General features: G+C 48.4%; 1 protein-coding gene and 2 long non-coding RNA genes across 7 annotated transcripts in view; 2 read left to right on the top strand and 1 right to left on the bottom strand.

Annotated features, from left to right (window-relative positions):
• The window catches only part of LOC125940740 (uncharacterized), a 154,133-nt gene that overhangs the window by 64,683 nt on the left and 69,339 nt on the right, over positions 1-20,111 (top strand). The gene's annotated exons all lie outside the window — the stretch shown is intronic.
• The window catches only part of LOC125940734 (uncharacterized), a 94,934-nt gene that overhangs the window by 37,371 nt on the left and 37,452 nt on the right, over positions 1-20,111 (top strand). Inside the window, exon 1 of one of the 5 annotated variants that reach the window (XR_007463930.1) lies at positions 11,298-11,652. The exons of the other annotated variants lie outside the window; for them this stretch is intronic. The gene's annotated coding sequence lies outside the window, so the exon portion shown is untranslated. Of the gene's footprint in view, positions 1-11,297; positions 11,653-20,111 lie in introns of those variants that run through there. 5 annotated transcript variants of the gene reach the window in all.
• LOC125940737 (uncharacterized) overlaps positions 1-20,111 on the bottom strand; it is a 75,053-nt gene that overhangs the window by 28,905 nt on the left and 26,037 nt on the right. The gene's annotated exons all lie outside the window — the stretch shown is intronic.

Raw genomic sequence — 20,111 nt, 5'->3', positions numbered from 1 at the left:
CGTTCGAGGAGCACCTCCACCACCTGGAGGACGTCCTCAAGAGGTTACGTGCCGCCGGGTTGACACTAAACCCGAAGAAAGCCCAAATAGCTGAGACTCGCATTTCCCTATTGGGCTTTACCATCGACAGGGCTCGTGTTCTGCCTTGCGAAGAGAAGGTCCGAGCTATCCTCGAATACCCAACGCCGGTGAACATTCTGGGCCATAGGCGCTTTTTGGGTATGGTGAACTACTACAGACAGTTCATCCCGAATTGCGCCGCTCTTCAAGCGCCCGTGACCGCACTGTTAAAAAAGTTGGCCCGATGGAGCTGGGGGCCTGAGCAGGAGGGTGCCTTTCATGCACTATCCCGAGCTCTAGTGGCCACAGCCGAACTGAAGTTGCCCGACCTCAACAGGGAGTGTCCAAGCTGACGCGAGCGACATGGGTCTTGTGGCTGTGCTGCTTCAGGTGCACGACGGCGTTCTTTGACCAGTCGCCTTTGCAAGCCGGTCATGTAACGCCGCCGAGCGCAACTACAGCGTGACTGAACGGGAATGTCTTTCTATAGTTTTTGCTTTCCGGAAGTTTGACTGCTACGTCGACGGAGTGCCATTTGTGGTGGAAACGGACCACATGGCGCTCACCTGGCTTAAGCGCTTGCGTGAGCCTTCGGGCCGCCTCGCGCGCTGGGCGTTGACTTTGTTGTGCGCTACCGGAAAGGGAGTTTAAACGTGGTGGCGGATGCTTTGTTGCGAGCCCCCGTTTCAGCGTCTGATCCTTTGGTCCGCCACTCCCATGAGCATTCGCACCAAGTAGAAGCCGGAGCCTCAGTCTCCAATGGCTCAAAAGGCGCGAACCTCACGCACTCAGTAGAGACCGGAGCCTGTGTCTCCAATGGCTCAAAAGGCGCGACCCCCGACGGTGAAGCGATCCTCGAATTGCCAGCCCCGGGAGAGGACGTTTACCTGGTGGATCCCGTTACCTCATCGGGTATCGTCTGTGGGGTCTCACACATGCTCTTGGGACAAAGGAACGACAACACAGTAGTGCAAACAATCAAAAGGTCATTTATTGCACCTTTCATACACTAATGCACACTAGCCGAATTACAACCAATAGAACATTCACATGGGCGCGTGACAAATCAAGTAAGTCCGACTCACCGCGACCCGATAGCGAGTGAATACGTTCTCCCCATGCAATGACACCATCGCCTAGTCGTTCACGTGTACGGTCACGCGAACGGTGGCGCGTTCGAACGATCCGTGTTCGTCCATACCGGTGCTCCGCTCCGAGCCACGCGAGACGTCTCGCGAAGTGTGACAGGAGACATGCGGGGAAAACAACATCAGGGGACGCGTGAGTCGCGCATCCCCACACGTCTTCAGAAGGCAGTAGTTACTAAAGGCGCAGCAGAGCGATCCGTTTTGTCGACAAATCGTTGACGGGCTCACAGAGCCGAGCTCCCAAGAGGAGCGGGGCGGCAATGCCGTCGGGCGCTCCCGGACAGCTGGTATTGCTGTTGGCGCCGAGGGCAATGCAACTGGTATTGCTGCGGGCACGTTGGATCCGTATCTGCTTGACGCCGATGGAGTTTTCCTGCGCTACATCCCATCTGAGGAGGCTCCCCAGGTGTCTTTCGAGGTGGTGATACCCCGCAGTCTAAGGAAAGCCACCCTGAGCTATTTCCATGACTCGCGGGTGGCCGGACATGCGAGTGGCTTTAAGACTTTCCAAAAGTTGTGCCGCTCCGCTACCTGGCCTGGCATGAAGCCTCGCGCGGGCAGACCCCCCGGGCTCATGCAGCCAATCGACAGCCAGCTACCCAGGCAAGTTGCGGCCTGTGACATTATGGGACCCTTTTCCAGAAGCCGCATGCATCCAATCGACAGCCAGCTACCCTGGCAAGTCGCGGCCTGTGACATTATGGGACCCTTTCCCAGAAGCCGGCGAGGCTGCGTTTTTCTCCTGGCTGTCACAGATCACTTCACGAAATGGGTTGAACTTTTTCCCCTACGGAAGTTAACGGCATGCGCAATCTGGGACAAGTTGACCGAGGTCTTTAATTGCTTCGGCTTGCCGGCGGAGCTGATAACGGACAACGCGTCCTACTTCACGGCCAAGGTGTTCGTGGTTGCGTCTGCTGCCTTTGGCATTAAGCACCGCAAGACAACCACGTATCACCCACAGGCCAACCCGACAGAGCGGATTAACCGGAACCTCAAGCCCTTGCTCACGGCCTTTGCCCAGCAACACAGGGATTGTGATGTGAAGCTAAACATTTCGACAGAATTACCTGTCTGGTTGGGAAAATTGATTAAGACTTAGAGATTGACTCCAACCAAATAAGGAAATTTACTAGCCCGACATTTCTGAACCAATTCGGCTCCTTCTTCAGGGGGTATTCTTCGGAGGTGGCGGTGTGCCGCTTTTAAAAGGTCCGTCGTAACAAAGGATAGGAAGGGGGAGAGAGCGCAAGGTGCGGAGACATTTGGCAGGGCACCTGCTCTAGACAGACAAAATAGGTGGTGGGGTGGGTGAGGGGGGGGGGGGGCAGCAGCGCAGATACACGAGTGCCACACAGTGATTAGGAAGAAAGAAGTCGACGCGTTCTTCGCCAGAAGACAGCTCGAACACAAGGTACCCCATCTTTTTTCATCAATTGATTCGTTTGCGAAGACCATTGCGTCCTCAGAGGAAAAGAAACACCGCGAAACGCAGAAGAAAAAACTCTTCTTTAATCAAGCAAACCGAAAAACCAGGAGTGTTGGACAGGCACACAGTAACGAATTTATCATCGAGAAAACTCGCAACAGAAGAGACTTCAGTCCTGGCAAAAGGTCGTAAATTCAACGTCACCACAGATAACCTCCCCCTGCCCAAGATTGTCGCTGCCCTAGAGAGCAGCATCCAGCAGCTGGACCCTAAAGTACGGGAACCGCTCAGAATAAAAGCAATAGGCATAATAAGGTGCAATAACAACCGCCGAAGAGAAAGAAACTTGTCGTCTGACGAAATAAGAGCGCTGCAATTACTGAGGGAAGATGGGGACATTTTAATTCTACCAGCGGACAAGGGCAACTCAACCGTCGTGTTAAACATGCAGGACTACAAGGAAAAGGCGTCCGCCCTCCTTAACAGCCAAGACTACGAAAAATTAAAAAAGGACCCCACCACAAGGTCCCAATCAGTACTGAATAAGACGCTGGTCGAAATTTTCCGAAACCACCCAAATTCTCGAAATCTTTATCTAAAATTAATGTGCAGGAACGGGTCCGCACCAGCCTTTTACGGCTTGCCAAAACTCCATAAACCAGGAATCCCCTTACGGCCAATCGTAGATTTTTCATGCTCCCCACTTCGATCACTATCCACATACTTGCACCAGATTATATCACCACTCACCGGAAGGACAGCATCCCACGTGCGCAACCCAGAAAACTTCATCAAGCTCATATCAAATGTACGCCTCGAAGATGATGAATGCCTGGTCTCTTTTGATGTGATCTCTTTGTTCACCAGAGTACCCATTCAGTTATAGCTATATCCGCAACAAGGGATGCCCTGGAACGCGACGACACACTCAACGAGAGAACCCCCTTGAGTGTAGACAAGATCTGCCGCCTTCTCGAGCTAAGCGTATCAAATACCTACTTCACCTTCCGAGGCAGCTACTACAAACAGGTGAAAGGAACTCCCATGGGGGCCTCAATTTACGTCACCATGGCTAACCTAAGTATGGAAAATATCGAAGACAGAGCTCTGAGTACTTTTTCCCCGAAGCCAAAAGTTTTCCTCAGGTACATGGATGATTGCTTCTGTATCGTGAAGGAGTCGCAAGTCGAAAACCTGCAGAGCCATTTAAATTCCATAGACCCGGATATACAGTTCACGTCGGAGCGCGAACAAAACGGATCGCTACCATTCCTAGATGTACAAGTTACACGAACCAACGGCAATCTAAAATTCTCAGTCTACCGAAAACCAACCCTCACAGGCCGCTACCTACACTTCTCATCCAACCATCCGGCAAACCACAAGGCATCGGTCGTAAATTCTTTATTGAAAAGAGTCGAAACTCATTGCACATTGGAATCAGATCAAAAGAAAGAAAGGAGAACGGTTCTCAACGCACTCAAAAGGAACGGCTATACAACGGAATTCATTCGAAAAACAACCCGACAACAAAAAAGAAAAAACAAACTACGAGACCTACAACCGTTGACTCCCCCTCGACCACAAAAACGAGTGTCCATCCCATACGTCAAAGGTACGAGCGAAGCTCTCAGCCGAATATTGAAAAAAGAAGGCCTCAAAGTCGCGCATAAACCGATGAACACTTTGAATATACTCATTCCTAAACCAAAAGACCGTCCACCAAAAGAAAAAGCTCAAGGCGTCGTCTATAAAATCAGCTGTGCCGACTGTCCGGCATCGTACATCGGGGAAACCAAAAATCTAAAAGAAAGAATCGGACAACATGAAAACGACGTCAGAACATTCAACCGAATACGCAGCGCCGTCGCCGAACATTCCGAAGACGCCGACCACAAGATTTCTTTCCAAGAAACCCAAATCCTCCAAACAGAGACAAGCTGGCGAAAAAGGCTACTACTCGAGTCTTGGCACATTCAGAACACGGCGGGTAATATAAACCGCATGAAGGGCTTTCTTCCTTCTTTGTAAGTTCATGGCCTTGCAGATGCGACGAAGGGAAGAAAGGACCCCCCGCTCTAGGTCAGCAACACCAAAACAACTCGTCCCCCCCGCCCCCTGTCCCTCGTCAACGCATTCCCGCGACTAAAGGGCGCCCAGCATCGGTCAACCCAGCCGACCAGCGACGCCGAAGCCCCACCCCACCACCTATTTTGTCTGTCTAGAGCAGGTGCCCTGCCAAGTGTCTTCGCACCTTACGCTCTCTCCCCTTTCCTTTCCTTTGTTACGACGTACCTTTTAAAAGCGGCACACCGCCACCTCCGAAGAATACCCCCTGAAGAAGGAGTCGAATTGGTTCCGAAACGTCGGGCTAGTAAATTTTCTTATTTGGTTGGAGTCAATCTCTAAGTCTCAAGGGATTGTGATGTCTGTCTTAACGAGATAGGCTTCTCCGTGCGGCCCTCGGTGAACCGTTCGACTGGGTACACGCCCGCTTTCCTCAACTTCGGGAGAGAGCTGCCAAACGCCATGGACCGCGTTCTGCGGACCGGAAGCAGGGCGTGCGCCACGAAAACCGGCCTTTTCGGCTACATGGCGGAACTGCGCTCACGAATAGACGGGGCCCTTGAACTGGCCCGCTCCAACCTGGCAAAAGTGCGAGCTGTAGAAAAAGCCCAGTACGACCGGTCACATAGGGACGTGCACTATGATGTCGGCGATCTCGTCCTCGGACGCAACCATGTCTTGAGTGACGCCGCCAGAGGCATCTCTGCCTCCCTGTCAGCCAAATGGTTGGGCATGTACCGAGTGGAGGCCAAAATGTCCCCTCTGGTATACAAGCTGGCTGACTCCCAAGGGAGACCAATCGGCGGTCCAGTTCACGTCTCGGACCTCAAACCTTTCGTTGCCCGTAGCAACGACTGGGGAGAGGAGGAGGTGGTCAACGAACCCCAGGCAAAGCGTGACACGGCTGGCCCCAGGCCACGCCACCGATACAACCTGCGGAAACGCACCTAGGGGCTTTCTCCCACCAGATGGTAGCCGGACTTTATTCCCTGCCACGCCGGTAAACGGAGAAACACAGCTACTGTGCGAGGGCGCACATTGAAGCGGTGACAGGCCCCTTTTGGCCCAACATACCCTTGAGTGCCGACCCGACCTTGTAGTGACGCGACTAAGGAATTTTCTCCTACCAGTAGGTATACATGGACATCTATTCCCTATCGCGCTGGTAAGTGGAGGCGGGTGGACATCGAAGTGGTGACAGGCACTCTTTGCTTAATATACCGCCGTGTGCAATATACCCTCGTATACCCTCCACCGATGTACGTGTTTGCCACAGCTCAGAAGCAACGGGACGTTGGCGGGCTATTCTCCGGCGTAAATACCGCTACAACCTGAGTAAACGGGGTGTGCTCCCTCTCCGCCTGCGCTGAACGCCGTTCAGAGTGGAGAGGACTCCCCCCCCCCCCCCCCTCCCTCGACCGCGCTTACTCATCAGGCGAGGGCATACCTCTTCAGGAATGCCGCTGCGGAAGGAAGCGCGCGCCCTTATTGGCCCAATGCTCCCTCCAATCCAGAGCCACAGACGCCGCGCTTTCCTTCGCGCCCTGCCTGACCCTCGTCCCCGTCATTTCCTTTGTTTGCTGGCGCGGCTTGTGCGGGAGCTTGTGCGGAAGTTCTCAGTTCGCTCACCGCCGCGATGCCTGCAAAGAAGCAATCGAACACGACGTGTCGCCGCTCAAAGCCGAAGTCCGGCGCGGCGGCGGGAACTGCTCGTGACAACGAAACGTCGCATCGCCCCTCCAAGCCGGCGCAGGAGTCGACCAGGCCAGCACCTGCCCCTAAGAAACGGTTGTCTTATCGAAGTGTGGCGACGTCGACTTTCCAGCAGGGACAGGAAGGCCCCGTGGCTTTCGTCTCCTCTTGGCGTTGGCGGGACCAGCGGAAAGTAGAGGTCGGAATGGCGGTTCGGGATTACCCACGCCCGTTCCGCGGCCGTGCACTCTCGGACCAAACCCAAGCGGCTGGCAATGCGGTAATGCCCGCGGACCCCGAGGAAACCTTCTAAGTTGGTTCTTTATTCTATGACCTTCTGCGACTCGTGTGGGGTGCTCGTCGTACACCAGGCTACGCATCAGCGGTCGCTGGTGCACAAAGCCAAAACGTACAATGTGGAGCAGTCGGCTCAACAGCCTAACGTAACTCTGGCCGCGCAGCCCGCCTTCGCCCTGGAATCGCTGCACTCAGTTGCGGCAGCCCTCGTCGCTGATCCGAGCTTCACGGCGGCCGTTGCGGCGGCAGTTGCGGCGTCGAACCCGGCCGTGAAGGAGGTGAGCCAGTGGCGCACCGACGGGGGGGTGGGTGGATTTGGAGGTTGTAACCCCCCCCCCCCCCCCCCCTGAGGCCGACCTAAGCTCCCCTTTTGTTTAACCCCTTTTCTTTCCTAGTGCATTTGAGTACTGCAACTAAGATGTAAGACGCGCAATCGTCTCTACACTCGCAAAAAGCGCATTTTTTGACCGAAATTAGTGCTGTTTCGATGGTATTGGCAAACTGTCAACCCCCCCCCCCCTGGCAGAGATCCTGGGTGCGCTACGGGTCATGCAGGTGTCGCGTTCTCTTAGGCTGGCAGCGGCGGTCTTTAGGAGGGGGGAAATGTGGGGATCGAGGTGCCTTCCCTCGCCACGTCCCCCAGCTCGCGCGTGGCGCTTAGCTCAATCTCCGGGAACCGCCGCCATAACTAGTGACCTAGAATATTCTAGGTCACTCTACCATAACGGCAACATGGCGGACATGGCGATCGCGCCGCACCTACTTTCCCGCGCAAACCGTGTTTCTCCCCCCCCCCCCCCCCGTGATTGGACTTGCCCCGCGAGAACACGTCACAGGGTCGCGCCCTGATTGCCCTCCCGCGCGACAACCCCCCGGCACCCTCTACATCCGAACTCTCGTCCGCTGAGCGCTTCCTCGCCACAGCAGATGCTCACAGCGTAGAGTTTCTCTGGCGCCACCGTCTATGCGAGTTTCTTAAAGGGCTGCCGTGCCCTCATGGGTAATGACGGGATATCTGTCTACGAGGCTTGTGTTGGTTGGAGTTGTACGAGGCTTCGTCTAGAACGTGGATATGGCTACACAAATAACGCGTTCTTAAAATAAAATCTACATAAAAGGCTTTCATTCACCCATATTACATCTCTCAATAAAGTTTACTCACCTACAATGCAGCATCAAGCGAAGAATAGTAAGAACAGACGACAAGCTGTTCCAAAGCGAGCGAGAACCTTGTCGTCTGCCCTCCAACTTCAGCAGCAAGCTGGTACTTTTTACGTTTCATATAATTGTACATGCAATAGTAAGTCCTCAAACTTAAACAAAACATGTTTTTGTGTAATAATAAAGCTAAAGCAGTTTTTTATGTCCTATTTTAGCAGGGAATGAATCATTGTGACAGACAGAAAGGTGCTAGCCAGGCGCGTCTTCAAGGCGTTCTGGCTCTTCAAGAACGATGCCAATCCGAATCCACAATATACCGGCATTCCCTTGCATACCACAGCGCAGCAGCGCCACATTTCCCTCTAGGTTTTATAGTGTGCAACTCTATGGCTTACAGGCCTGCCTTGGGCCTAAATTGTTTCGTGCTCAAAGTTTCAACTGGTGCAGAACTTGGGATGAAGGGTGTGACACTATGGTAAAGGGGCCACGACACCAAATTTTTAGCTTAAATTATGCATTGCGTGTTAAACCGTACGCGTCCCACACCAAGCTGGCAAAAGTTTAATGCGTTCGGTGCTGTAGAACCTGTGCATTTGAATTTTTTAATGTTGCAGTGGAACAAAATGACAAACAATGGTGACAAAATGAATGGGCACCCTCAGAAACGATTTCATCGGTTAACAAGCCGGTCTCGAAGGCCATGCTTTTGTGAACTACAAACACTGGAAGTGATTGCAGGAGCTGAAAATACGTTGTGAACACCATGCATCGTTTCGTTTTGCATGTGCGTCTCTGCGCATCTCTGGTTCCGATGTCGTTGGCGTGTCTTGCCGTTCGAAAGACATTTCAGCATTGTTTGCATGAGTGTCTTGCACTGACTGCACGTGAAGCGGTTGTGCAAAATTCTCGTTTATGGGTTACCAAGTTACCAGAGCCATTACCAGCAATAGCAAAGCTGAGAGAAGCGACATCTTGTGATGATTTGTCCAACTACAATTTGTTTGATAAATTCTTTTGTTGCATCAGCGTAAGCAGACATGGTTTACTTGGTGCAGGGCATGACAATGCTGTTGGGGTGCTAGGCAGCCGAGTGCACATGCATATACTAAAATTTACCGCAACCACCCTACGCAGAGCAACTTGCAGTGTATAAAATGTAACCTAAAGTGAAGTGTACTCTATTTTAACACTGTTACATTCTGTAAGGGAGGCCCAGGGCCCAGCTTCCTGTTAACATGACTTGCACTGCAACATCATCTCAGCTTGAGTCCAGTGACTACGTTATTTGATTGCACTGATCTGAGAAATTCCTAGTTTCCTCACACATTAGAGTTCCTGATAGTTTGAGGAAGACTTGATGCCACTGTCTTAGAATCTTTTAAGGGGTGCATCCACTTTATGGCTTTGCCAGAATAAAGGAGGTTTGGCTTTTTTTTTATGATGCTCTGCTGAGAACGTGATCACAGTTGAGCAAAGAAATGTTTTAGAAGTGTTAGTTCTCCTAAAATACACATTGCATTTTTGTTAGCTCATCCGTGATATAAGAAGTAAACAATAAAATCCACTCTTGAGACAGTGGTGCCATATGTGCCAGCTCTCTTTTCTTGCGAATTTATCAAGTTTGCAATTTTTCTTCTGCAGCTTTCGATAAATGGCGATGCCTGTGAAGTTGGTTCAATTAAGTATGTTTTGCATGAGTGAATAATTGTTTCTAATACATAAATATTGTCACATCAGATTGGTAAGTGTTGCACTCTGTCCCTAGCCTGAATAAATTGATTGATACAAAGGGGAAAAGTTTGTGTGAGCATGCTGTTTGCATCCATGCTGGCTTTAACAGTGATCTCTGTGCTGTTACAGATGCGTCGATTCCTCCTACGGTACTTTAAAGACAATGTTGCTTTGGACTGTATCAGGAGTTCATCTCACAAGCTTCTTAGAAACCATCCACCAGTTTGCCCTGTTACATGACATACCAGTTTGATTTATTATTGATTTAACACTGTGATGGTGATGTGACTGTGTTTGCGTCAAGTGAAATTTCGAGTGCTCCTTCTGCCTGGTGTGTCTATTGGAATCATGAAAGAAATGAACGGGTTCCATTGCAGTCACCAAGTTGTAATCATTGGCGTAAAGAAAAAAAAAAAACAAGGCAGTGCAATGTACTGGTAGAGAATGCAGTTTCATCAAGGTAACCCATGGGACGGCATTGCCCCTGTCTTCACAGGTCTGCTAAGACAGTGCATGAGAGTGTGGCAGTGTCAATGACACAAAATAATTTGTAGACAAGTTATCTCCAGCACTCTGCAGCAGAGTTTGGTTTTGCTGCACGAAGGAAAACATTATAGCGAAAAATGTTTACAGTGCCACTAACAAAGAAACATTCCCTTCCTTAATGCAAAGAAATGTGGCTGTATTCTCTTCCACCATCAAAGATTGTGTCATTCCCACCTATAGGAATGTTTTTTGATTTGTTTACTTATGTCTTTTGTATTTTGTCTTGTTCGCTTTCTTTATATATTCTTTCATATGTTTATGTATCAGTTGTTGTTTTTGTTGTGTTGCATGGTAAAAGTACTGTGATGCTAAAATAGTGTGTAGTACTCAATTTAGTAAGTGAGGGCATTGTGCAGTATTACACCTACAAAGTACTTTAACTGTTTAAGCAAATCAAAGTGGCTTGCTAATTTGGACCTCTATGTATAGCCAGCCTGGAGGTTGTATCCATTCACTATAGTGAGTTATACATAGTGAGATTGTTGTTTATTCAGGTGTGTAGATGTGGCAGTGTCTGTAACAGAAGCACAAATTGGTTAATAAGTCATCTTCAGCACTGTGTACTGGTTGCATTTTGTTTTCATTGAAGTCCTTGTAAAACAACCATGAAAAAAGTTTACAGTGCTTTAATACAGACAAACAATCCTTTGTTGTATGCACAAAGATGTGGCTCTATTCTCCATCAGCAAACTTTGTTGTTCATATGTTGTTCATTTTCTTTCATAATTTGTTGGACTAATATTCGTATTTAATTTTATATGCTTCATGTGTTCGAATATCACCTAATGGGTTTTGTTGTGCTGCATTCTACAAGTCCTTGTATCCGAGAAAACGTAATACTTAGTTTAATATATGAGTGCACAATGTAGTTTTATATATAAGAAAGTAATTTGACTATTTAGTCAAGACATCAAAATTGCATGCCAAGTCCGAACTTTATGATTGCCAGCAGGGCTTTGTATGTATTCAGGTTAGTAATATATGTTTAGTGAAATGGGAACTTGTATGAGACGTGTACTACATCAGGGAACTTGTGCCAGAACGGTAATATTTGTGTTGTGTTATAATGTGTCTGTTAGGTTATCACATATTTTGCCTACAAGTGTGGGAATCCTTTTTGATTGCCAGGTCTAGCGCTTTAGTTGCGCGAAGTGTTTAACACTTCATTTGTATGCCTACCCATGTTCCCTGTGACTTTGCAGGTTCCTTGCCTTTAAGGCCCCAGGAGCGGTACGAGTCGCTTGTGTCTGTAAATGGCTTGCAGCATTCCTGTCGGCTGTGCCCTTATCAGACCAAGAGGAAGTCCGACATGAACAAACACATACGTACACACTCAGGCGGACGTCCCTTCATGTGCCACCTGTGCCCGGAAGCATTCACTCAGGCTACCAACCTGACACGCCATCTGCGCTGCCACACCGGAGACCGTTCCTTTTCCTGTGTGCACTGTGGTGCATCGTTTAGGCAGAAGCGCCACCTGTCCAGCCACATGTTCTGTCACGCAGGGAAGAAGCTCTAAAGGTCAGGGGCTTGTTGTTTCTTTTGTAGAACACCAAATATGTTTTTTGCAATAGGTCAGCTCTAAATTGCATCGATAGATTTCTAGGTCCTTCAAGAATAAAGTTTCTGAAATAGTATTAACTAGAGGAAAGTTGACTCCACTGCCTATGAGGATTTCATTTCATTTCTTATCATATTCAAGGCCCGAAGGCATTACACAAGGGGGGGCAATACAAACAAGTGTAAAAGTGGTTATGTACAAAACAACAACAAAAAAGAAACACTTCTGATTTTGTACGAATTTAAACGATCAAATAAAAATTACGAATTTAAAGAAGCAACACGGCAATACGTTCGCGAACATAAAAACACTAGGTGGAAGGGTTGACAAGGGTAGACTATTCCGAGTGGTTTATGATGGGTTCATGAACGATGTGCACTGGGAACAGAAAGTTATTCAAAGTGATTTGTTAGGTATTCACGAAATTTTTTGCGGTCAGTACAGGTAACGTAGTGGCCAGGGAGCCCATTCCAATAAACGATTGCATCAGGAAAAAAGGAAGTGGTCATGGCAGATGAGCGGCCGGGTAAATGTGCTATGGCAGAGCTGTGACTTAGTGAGAGGAAGTTCTTAATGGTGGTTTAAAAAGGTGGTGCTTTGAGCGTGGATTGTAATAGAAGGAGTGCAGCAAACCAAGACGAGAGATGATGCAGCAGGTCTTCAGTGTTGGTAGACCTATTGTTTGCTTCGAGGAAGTGACACTAGTTTACCGTGAATAATGTGAAGTGATGAAGCGGGTGGCTTGGTTTTCCAACGAATTCCAATCATGAGGCTAGGTAATCTTGAGATGGATGCCAGACAGAGGAAGCAAATTCGAGTTGTGGATGAACAAATGTCACCTACGCCAACATCTTCACTTCTGGGGATGCCTTTTTTAAATTTCTTTGTAGATGCCTGAGTGAGCACGCATTGCAACGTATTGTTTCGATATGTGTTGCCTAAGAGAGTGATGACGTCAAAATAAGACCCAGGTATTTGTAAGATGAAGTGGTGCTGATGCTGACAGAGCTAATGTAATAAGTGGACTGAAAGGGACTGTGCGTTCGGGTAAAAGGCATCGATTTGCATTTCGATAAGTTGAGAGGCATCTGCCATTTTTCGTACCATGACGAAATGGCATCGAGGTCACGCTGCAGGCAAAGAACATCGTCAGAGGAGTTAACAGTGTTGTAAACTACGCAGTCGTCTGCGAAAGTCATAGTTTACAATGTATGCTAGTAGGCAAGTCGTTCACGTAGATTAGAAATAATAAAGGGGACAGACAGGCGCCCTGAGGGACGCCCGAAGGCTCATCGGTAAGAGGTGAGCGGTAATGGTTTGTGGAAGTGTGTTGTGTGCGCCAAGATAGGAATTGTTCGACCCATCTGTGTAGGTTATTGCAGATTCCAAGTCCAGATAGTTTTTGCAGTAAGAGCTTGTGAGGCTCCTTATCAAAAGCTTTTGAATAATCTAAGAAAACGGCGTCGATCTGCAGGTTCCTGTCCATGATTAGCAGAATGTCGTGGGTGAATTCGGCGAGTTGGGAATTACACGATAAGTGCTTTTGAAAACCATGCTGAAATGGGTAGAAAAAATTAATTGCTTCCAGGTGTTTCATTAGGCTTGAGGCTATGTTGTGTTCTGTTCGGGACCGTGGGTGTAATAACAGAATTTTTGGTTCGCGCGTACGCATGCCGCATTGCTGGTGTGCATTCCTCAACTTTAGAAGGTGCGATGTCATAGAAAAAACACTTACTACCGATATGAAGTTTATCGAAACTGAGCTTGAATGCACATTTCTCAGTTCGGGCGAACTGTAATGATTTAGATCTATACGCGCACTTGGTAGCCTCGAAGTCTTCTCTGATGGCGTGGCTGGTATCTTTTAATTTTCGTCCATGAGATATAATGTTGCTTTTTGTCTTAAAATGGGTGAATTTCACGATGATAGGCCGCTTCATTGATTCGCAAAATTTACCTATTCGGTGTGCTCGCTCAACGGAGTTGGTTTCTAATTTAATGTTTAGATTATCTGCGCACAATGCGAGTATTTTATCTTTGGACTCCTTCCATGACTCACCGACACAGTCGTCTAATCCTAAGAATAGTAGGTTATTTTGTCACATCCTATTACTAGTATCTATGCTTGCAGTTTTTAGGGCTGCAATATCGTTGTGGATCTGAGTTGTTTGAGATTTTAAAGAATCATTGCCTGGTGGTTGTCTGGTGCATTCCAGCAGTGTTACGTGTGATTGAAGGGACGATAATATCTTGTCTTGGTTTGCTTGAAATGCTCATATGTCTACGATTTCTCCTCGAATTGCTTCTAACAAAGGTGCGAGCTCGGTAGCATCAGGTGGGCCTGGATTCAACTCGACATCACCTGAGAATAACAGCATAAGTTTCGAAAGCAGTTTAAAAGCAATCATGTCACTACATAAAGAAATCACAATGCGCCAATTTACATGAAATGGGCAAGACACCGCCATGAGAAAGCGGTCACTACTACGAAAATCCTTTGAGTTCCCGAGGTAACAAACCTGGACCGATACGTGGATCAGCATGGCAAGCCGAACGGTGTCATGCCCCACGCAGGCGACATTCCATTCCCTGTTAAGTAGTGCTTGGTGCAGTCCTGTGACAAGTGAAATAGGCGAGGCGTGGTGTTGCCAGACGGGCACTTCTGTGCGCGCTGGAACTGGATTTCCAGGAGAAAAGGTGGCGAAGACAGGTTGGTTGGTGGCGACGGGTTTAGTTTCGTTGACAGTAGATGGCGTTGGCAATCGTAACCGGTCCGGTAATGCGCACGGCAAGACAAGGGGCCAGCATAGCACGACACACGATGCCACGATTTAGCCATCTTCATCTAATGCTTAGTTGGCCTACTTTCCTACGTCTTCTGTTCCTTGCACGCCTGATCAAGATTATCTGTCATATCTTTCCCATTTTCATACTTGAGACGACGACCCAAGCAGGCCACTGAGAGCGATCCGACTTGTGATATTGCTCACTGAGTGGCAAGGGAGAGCGGAGGCAAGCTCTATGGACGCACGAAGACAACTACTTTCCGCGCTTCGCCCGATTTAAAATTCACAAAAAGAGAAATTTAAAAAATAACTTAGGATGTCCGGTAAGCACTAGGAGCTCCCATGCTCCTTGAAACCGAAAGTAGCGCTCACCTTTGTTCCGCTCATGCCTGCACACAAACGTCTGGTGATCCCTCAAAAGACCATCTCGTGCCTTCCAGGGGTTGCTTCTACCTTGATTGAAGGATGTCGGTCGCACTTGCTGGCGCTTCCATGAACGAAATGCAACTACATAGGGTGGTAGATGTGTGTATTGTTATGCTGCCAAATTACTGAGAAACACAGTTTGCCTCTTACGCCAAATAAGCAACAAGTGATGGCCCTTTCGATACTGCAGCGCACGGTGGCACCGTGCTGCAACGTAAGCAACAATGCTTGTTGCCACGTCATTATGGCAGGCATCAGCATTTTCGTTTGAGGGCTATATGCGCTCTCTAAATGAGCGCTTATGTGTGCAGAGTTTACTCGAGCAATGCACCATCGAAAAATGCGAAAAGTGCGGAGCACCTGTCACAATCAGCAGTAACCGCGCTCCCCAAAACGGCGGCTAGGTGGTTGTAGTCACCGTTTTCAGTGTGCCCGGATGCTCATGCCTTGTCGTCTCAGTGTGATACACTTCTGATATGCGCATGAGAAGTGTTCATGTATGTTTTTAGCATTTCGTCATTATTTCATCTCAGCGGTGCATGGTTTTTCCTGTGCTTGAAGCAGACAGGAGCGGTGGCCCTACACTTGCTGATGTCAACAAATGCGCCGTTTGCGTTGCACTAATCCTCTGCACACACAATCGGTCCTTCAAAAAGCTATGGCCCCTATGGTCAAAACTGAGCTGTAAAAGCAGTTTTTATCGCCCTATTGGCGTAGTATGTTCAGTGCAGGTCTCCCGTCTCAACAGTGGCGAATGCATGAACTCGGCTGCTACAACACGGCTAACCTCCACCAATGCCTCCTTTACTAGATGCCTGCCGCGTCGCTCGCTTTCCCATTGGAGCGGAGGTTCCCGTAGTTCAGGGTGGTCGCGGAGAGACGGCGCTCGGTGCCGACCCTACTTCCTGTTGCGGAGCAAGTGACGATTACGAGGCTGGCACGCGCTCAACCAATGGCTTGACGAGAGACCGTGGGTCCTGCCTCCGGGATTGCAACAGACGCCGCTGTAATCTCGGAAGCAGGGTGTCGTGGTTCAGGTTTGGAGCGGCCGCCGCAGCTAGCGCTCGCAGCCAACCCCAGAGTGGCAGGAACCAGCTTCTCGGCTCACGCGGCAGGCATCTTCTAAAGGAGGCATTGCCTCCACTGAGCAGAATCGACCCCACAGATTGACCCTGATATGGGCGGCTGGTGAGCATTCATGTTCGTGCATTTCAACTTCCAAAGCATATTTGGAATCATACCAAGCACGACTATACATGAAGAATAGGAATTGCGGTGCGATGTATTTGTTCAGAGGCACATATCGCACGGTGACTGGTTTTGTCGGCGTAGCTGCACGAAATCCCATCGTCATATTTCGACGGCTCACGGTTTAAAGTCGCGCCAGAGTCGTTGCCGGCCTCGATGTACTGTCTAGGACGCGGCCAGTCGCACAAAATGAAAATTACGACTTACAAATGCACAAAACAATTCCAGCTGCCTTCATGCCCGACGTCGTACATTTTGATTCTCGCGGAGCCCACTAGGTGTCGCCACACTGCAATGCAAAATAAAGCCTCTCAATAATACAAGTTAGTGCCATCTCCTCTCTCCTCCCCCTGTGCCGGCGTTCACACCCTTTCTGTCGACCATGGCTCCCCCTACGCGGTGCTGTACTTACTAGCAGACACTCTCCGAATCAAACGCAGTCGCTACGTATCGCTGGCGCTTTCTGGGTGGTAATTTTTGCTAAAATTTTTTTACGTTATAATATGACTGGCTGCCAAACATCGAGAGAGGATGTCTAAATGTCATTGACCTTGGGTGGCTCTATTATTAGAGGTGAGCACTGAGCCACACCGCGTGCGACCTCGGCGTTGGTTGATCTGCCGCTCTCGTCTCTGGGGTTCAGCAGCTTCAGTCCCTCATCAGCCAGCGTGCACAGTGGGCCTTTAACATTATGACTAAGCTGCGAGAGTGAATGATCCACCATCAGTATATGTGTAATTGTCTTACAGGTTTCACTGGCTAGTGGGCTACCGATCAATCTGTGGAAGTGGTTGGTTGACAAAGAGGCTCCAGAGGCTTCGCTTGTGTCTGAACAGCGGGGAGAGTGCACTCTCTTGTCAGATCCGTTTCGCCACATTTCGCTCATGGCTGCAGTCTCATGCACGTCCAGAAAGCACGTTGCGATTTGCTTATCTTGGCAGACCGAAAAGGCATGATCACTTACACAGCTTTGGGCACTTATAGGGCATCGTACACAACTGTGTAAGATAATGTGCAAGCTAGCGAAGCCACTGGAGCCCTTTTTTCGCCGGACCGCTCCCGCTGATGGATCGGTAGCTCACAATTAAGTCAGTGAAACCTGTGCAATTACATATATACTGCTGGTCGATCATTCGCTCTCGCAGCCTAGTCGTAGCGTTAAAGGCCCGCTATACACGTTGGCCACTGGCCGACGAGGGCCTGAAGCTGCTGTAGCGCGGAGGCGACGGCGGTAGATAAACCAACGCCGAGGGCGGCGCGGCACAGTGTCTCAATGCTAATAGTAGTGCCACCAAAGCACAACGACATTTAGACGCCCTTCTCTTGATGTTTCGGCAGCCCGTCATAATATAACGTGAAAATATTCCAATCAAAATGCGAGCGATACGTAGCGACAGCATTTGATCCGGAGAGCGTATGCTAGTTCAGCACACTGCGTAGGAGGAGACGCAGTCGACAAAACAGAGTAAACGGCAGCGTAGGAAGAGGAGAGAGGAGATGGCGCTACTTTTTATGCAAAAGACGGATTGGCGCGAGACCTGGCGTGGCCTTTTAGTCGACGGCATTGAGCTGCTGAAGTAGAGGTTGCGTGTTTCATCTCTGCCTTGGTGGCCGCATTCCGTTGAGAGCGGAATGAAAAAATGTTTGTGTTCTTACATTTACGTAAAATTTAAAGATCTCCAGCTGTTCAAAATGAATTTGTAGTCGTCCACTATGGTGTGCCTCGTAATTAGATTGTGGTTTTGGTTCATAAATCCTCAGAATGTCTTCTAGGAAGCCCCAACTCTGTTCTGGGCTATTTTCTGCGTCATGGTCGTTTCTTCAGACCACAAAGAGTGTATCGTCTTTGAAACTGTTGGCTGCTCCCTGGCCGACCATGTTTTCAAACGACAACGGAGCACAGCTGGTGAACTGCATGGTGGAACTTGTCCGATCTACGTTCTTGCTCTCTGCAATGTGCCATCCCGTGCTTCCTGCTAATGTCTTTCGTATGTCGATATCTTTCATGAGGATTTGCTGAATTGTATTATTGTCACGTGATATTTGATTGCAACACTGCTGTCATCTGACCTTTCTGGCACTCTTTTCCTACTTTACATGCACAGCCATTTCTTCTGGGGCCGTTTTATTCCTGGCAGTTTGATCCCGGGCAATTTTTTTCGCAACCCCTCCAAGTAGACTGTTGTTCGGTTGAACGGCAGTTTTGGTATCAACTGCCATTCACCTCAATGGCAGTGAAAGTGTCTGTGTAACATATGCATCAGCCTGCGCATATTGTTGGAAAAAGTGAGGGAAAGAGTTTCGCAGCCCTATGAGAGAGCTGGTGGGGTTCCCCAAGACCAGAAAGATTGAGCACACCTCGACTATACAGTCTAACACACGTGCAGTGAAATTTTAGCAAGAATATTTGGAATCGATTCTTACTCTATGGCTTGCCTCTCATCAAGAGTAACTTATATGCTTGATGAAAGGATAATTCTTTATATACTTCATGATCAGCACCTGAGTTGCTGCTCATAAAACTGCAGAATTGTTTTGTTTTTTTTTTGTGATGACAAATTGTTTACTTGTAGTATTCACGTTGCTGGCATTTGGGCAACCCACTAATCACAATAGCGATCGGCATGGTACTTAAACGATCGCCCTGGGGATGGCACTTTAGAAAGCCTTGAAAAGAAGTTTTGTGAATTTGGGCAAATATTTTGCTACTATATATTGATTGTTAAGTCGGTGATCGTACAAGAACGCAATTTGAAGAATGTATGGGTTTGTTTTCCAGGAGCAAGTGTGGTGTAATGATTTCTATTTTCATTTTTCTCAAAAGAAAAAAAAAAAGCTAAAGTTGCAGCAGCTCCGGCAAAATGTTGTCTGTGTTTTGTCTGCCGCCTAAAGTTTCCTCTGGTGTTATGGTTTTGGCGTGTCTAATATGCTGCCAAGTGGACTCTTCATGCAGGTGCAGCCAGTAATTGTACAGCTCAGAAACTCTACCTGAAAAATCTGGCGACTTCAAAGAATGCAAGTGTCTGCCCATCAAGCCTCCTTGCACAGCTTTAGTGAAATTGACAGCCGGGGCCACGGCCAGAGTTGCAAGAGCTTGCAGGGACGTCCTGCCTGACGTTATGCCACTCACATTCACGCTGCAGCCTCAATTCAAGGAGTCTTTGCAGTTGCAGCCATGGTCACTGCACACATCCTTCTTTCAGTGTTGCCGACATTGTAGCAATTGGATTGTGTATGCCATTTGGAGTGTCACCTTTGCCCAAATACATTTGCTCAGACTTCCAACCTCAAGCCGCATGTGTGCAGTCATATGGAAGTGTGGCCGTATCCTTACACCCACTGCGCTGCATCCTTTTCACGGAAGGAGTGCCTCTTATACCTAGGGCTCCGTGTTTTCGTAGTTTATTTTTCTTGAAATTCGGAGGGTGTTTTTTGGAGTTTATTTTCTGGCGGAAATCTGGAGTTTATCGGAGTTTATTTGTCGTAAATCACCAATTGTCCGAAACTCGGAGTTAAATTATGCAGTATTCTGAATACTCCAAAATCTTAGATGAAATGATATCTGAACACGAAAACATGAAAACACACTGAAGCATATTTTTGTTATCTGGAAGGTTTGAACGCACAAATGCTTAACTACAAAGCCCCTACGTTTGTGCATATTACAACCTTAGAGCTTGTTGTTTTGACGCAATCATACTTTACGAGGTTGCTGTCACTGATGGAAGCACTTTCCTTTCGATTGATGATTCTCAGCTTTGAAAATGCCCTTTCAACATTTGCTCTAGAAGACTCGGCGCACAGCGAGAAAGCACTGGCCACTGGACAGTGTGAAGTCTCCAAAGCGACAGGAGCTTAACAATGTTACTGAATAATTAGCTTTGATTGTTTGCAAAATCTTTCATGAGTTGGCTCATGTCGTCAGTTTCATGAAACACTAAGTTAAATATCGGCGCATT

Source organism: Dermacentor silvarum, chromosome 10 (genome assembly GCF_013339745.2).
Source record: "Dermacentor silvarum isolate Dsil-2018 chromosome 10, BIME_Dsil_1.4, whole genome shotgun sequence".
In the NCBI taxonomy this organism is placed as follows: Eukaryota; Metazoa; Arthropoda; class Arachnida; order Ixodida; family Ixodidae; genus Dermacentor; species Dermacentor silvarum.
The sequence above is the reverse complement of the archived record's forward strand: the minus strand, read 5'-3'. Positions and strand labels throughout refer to the sequence as shown.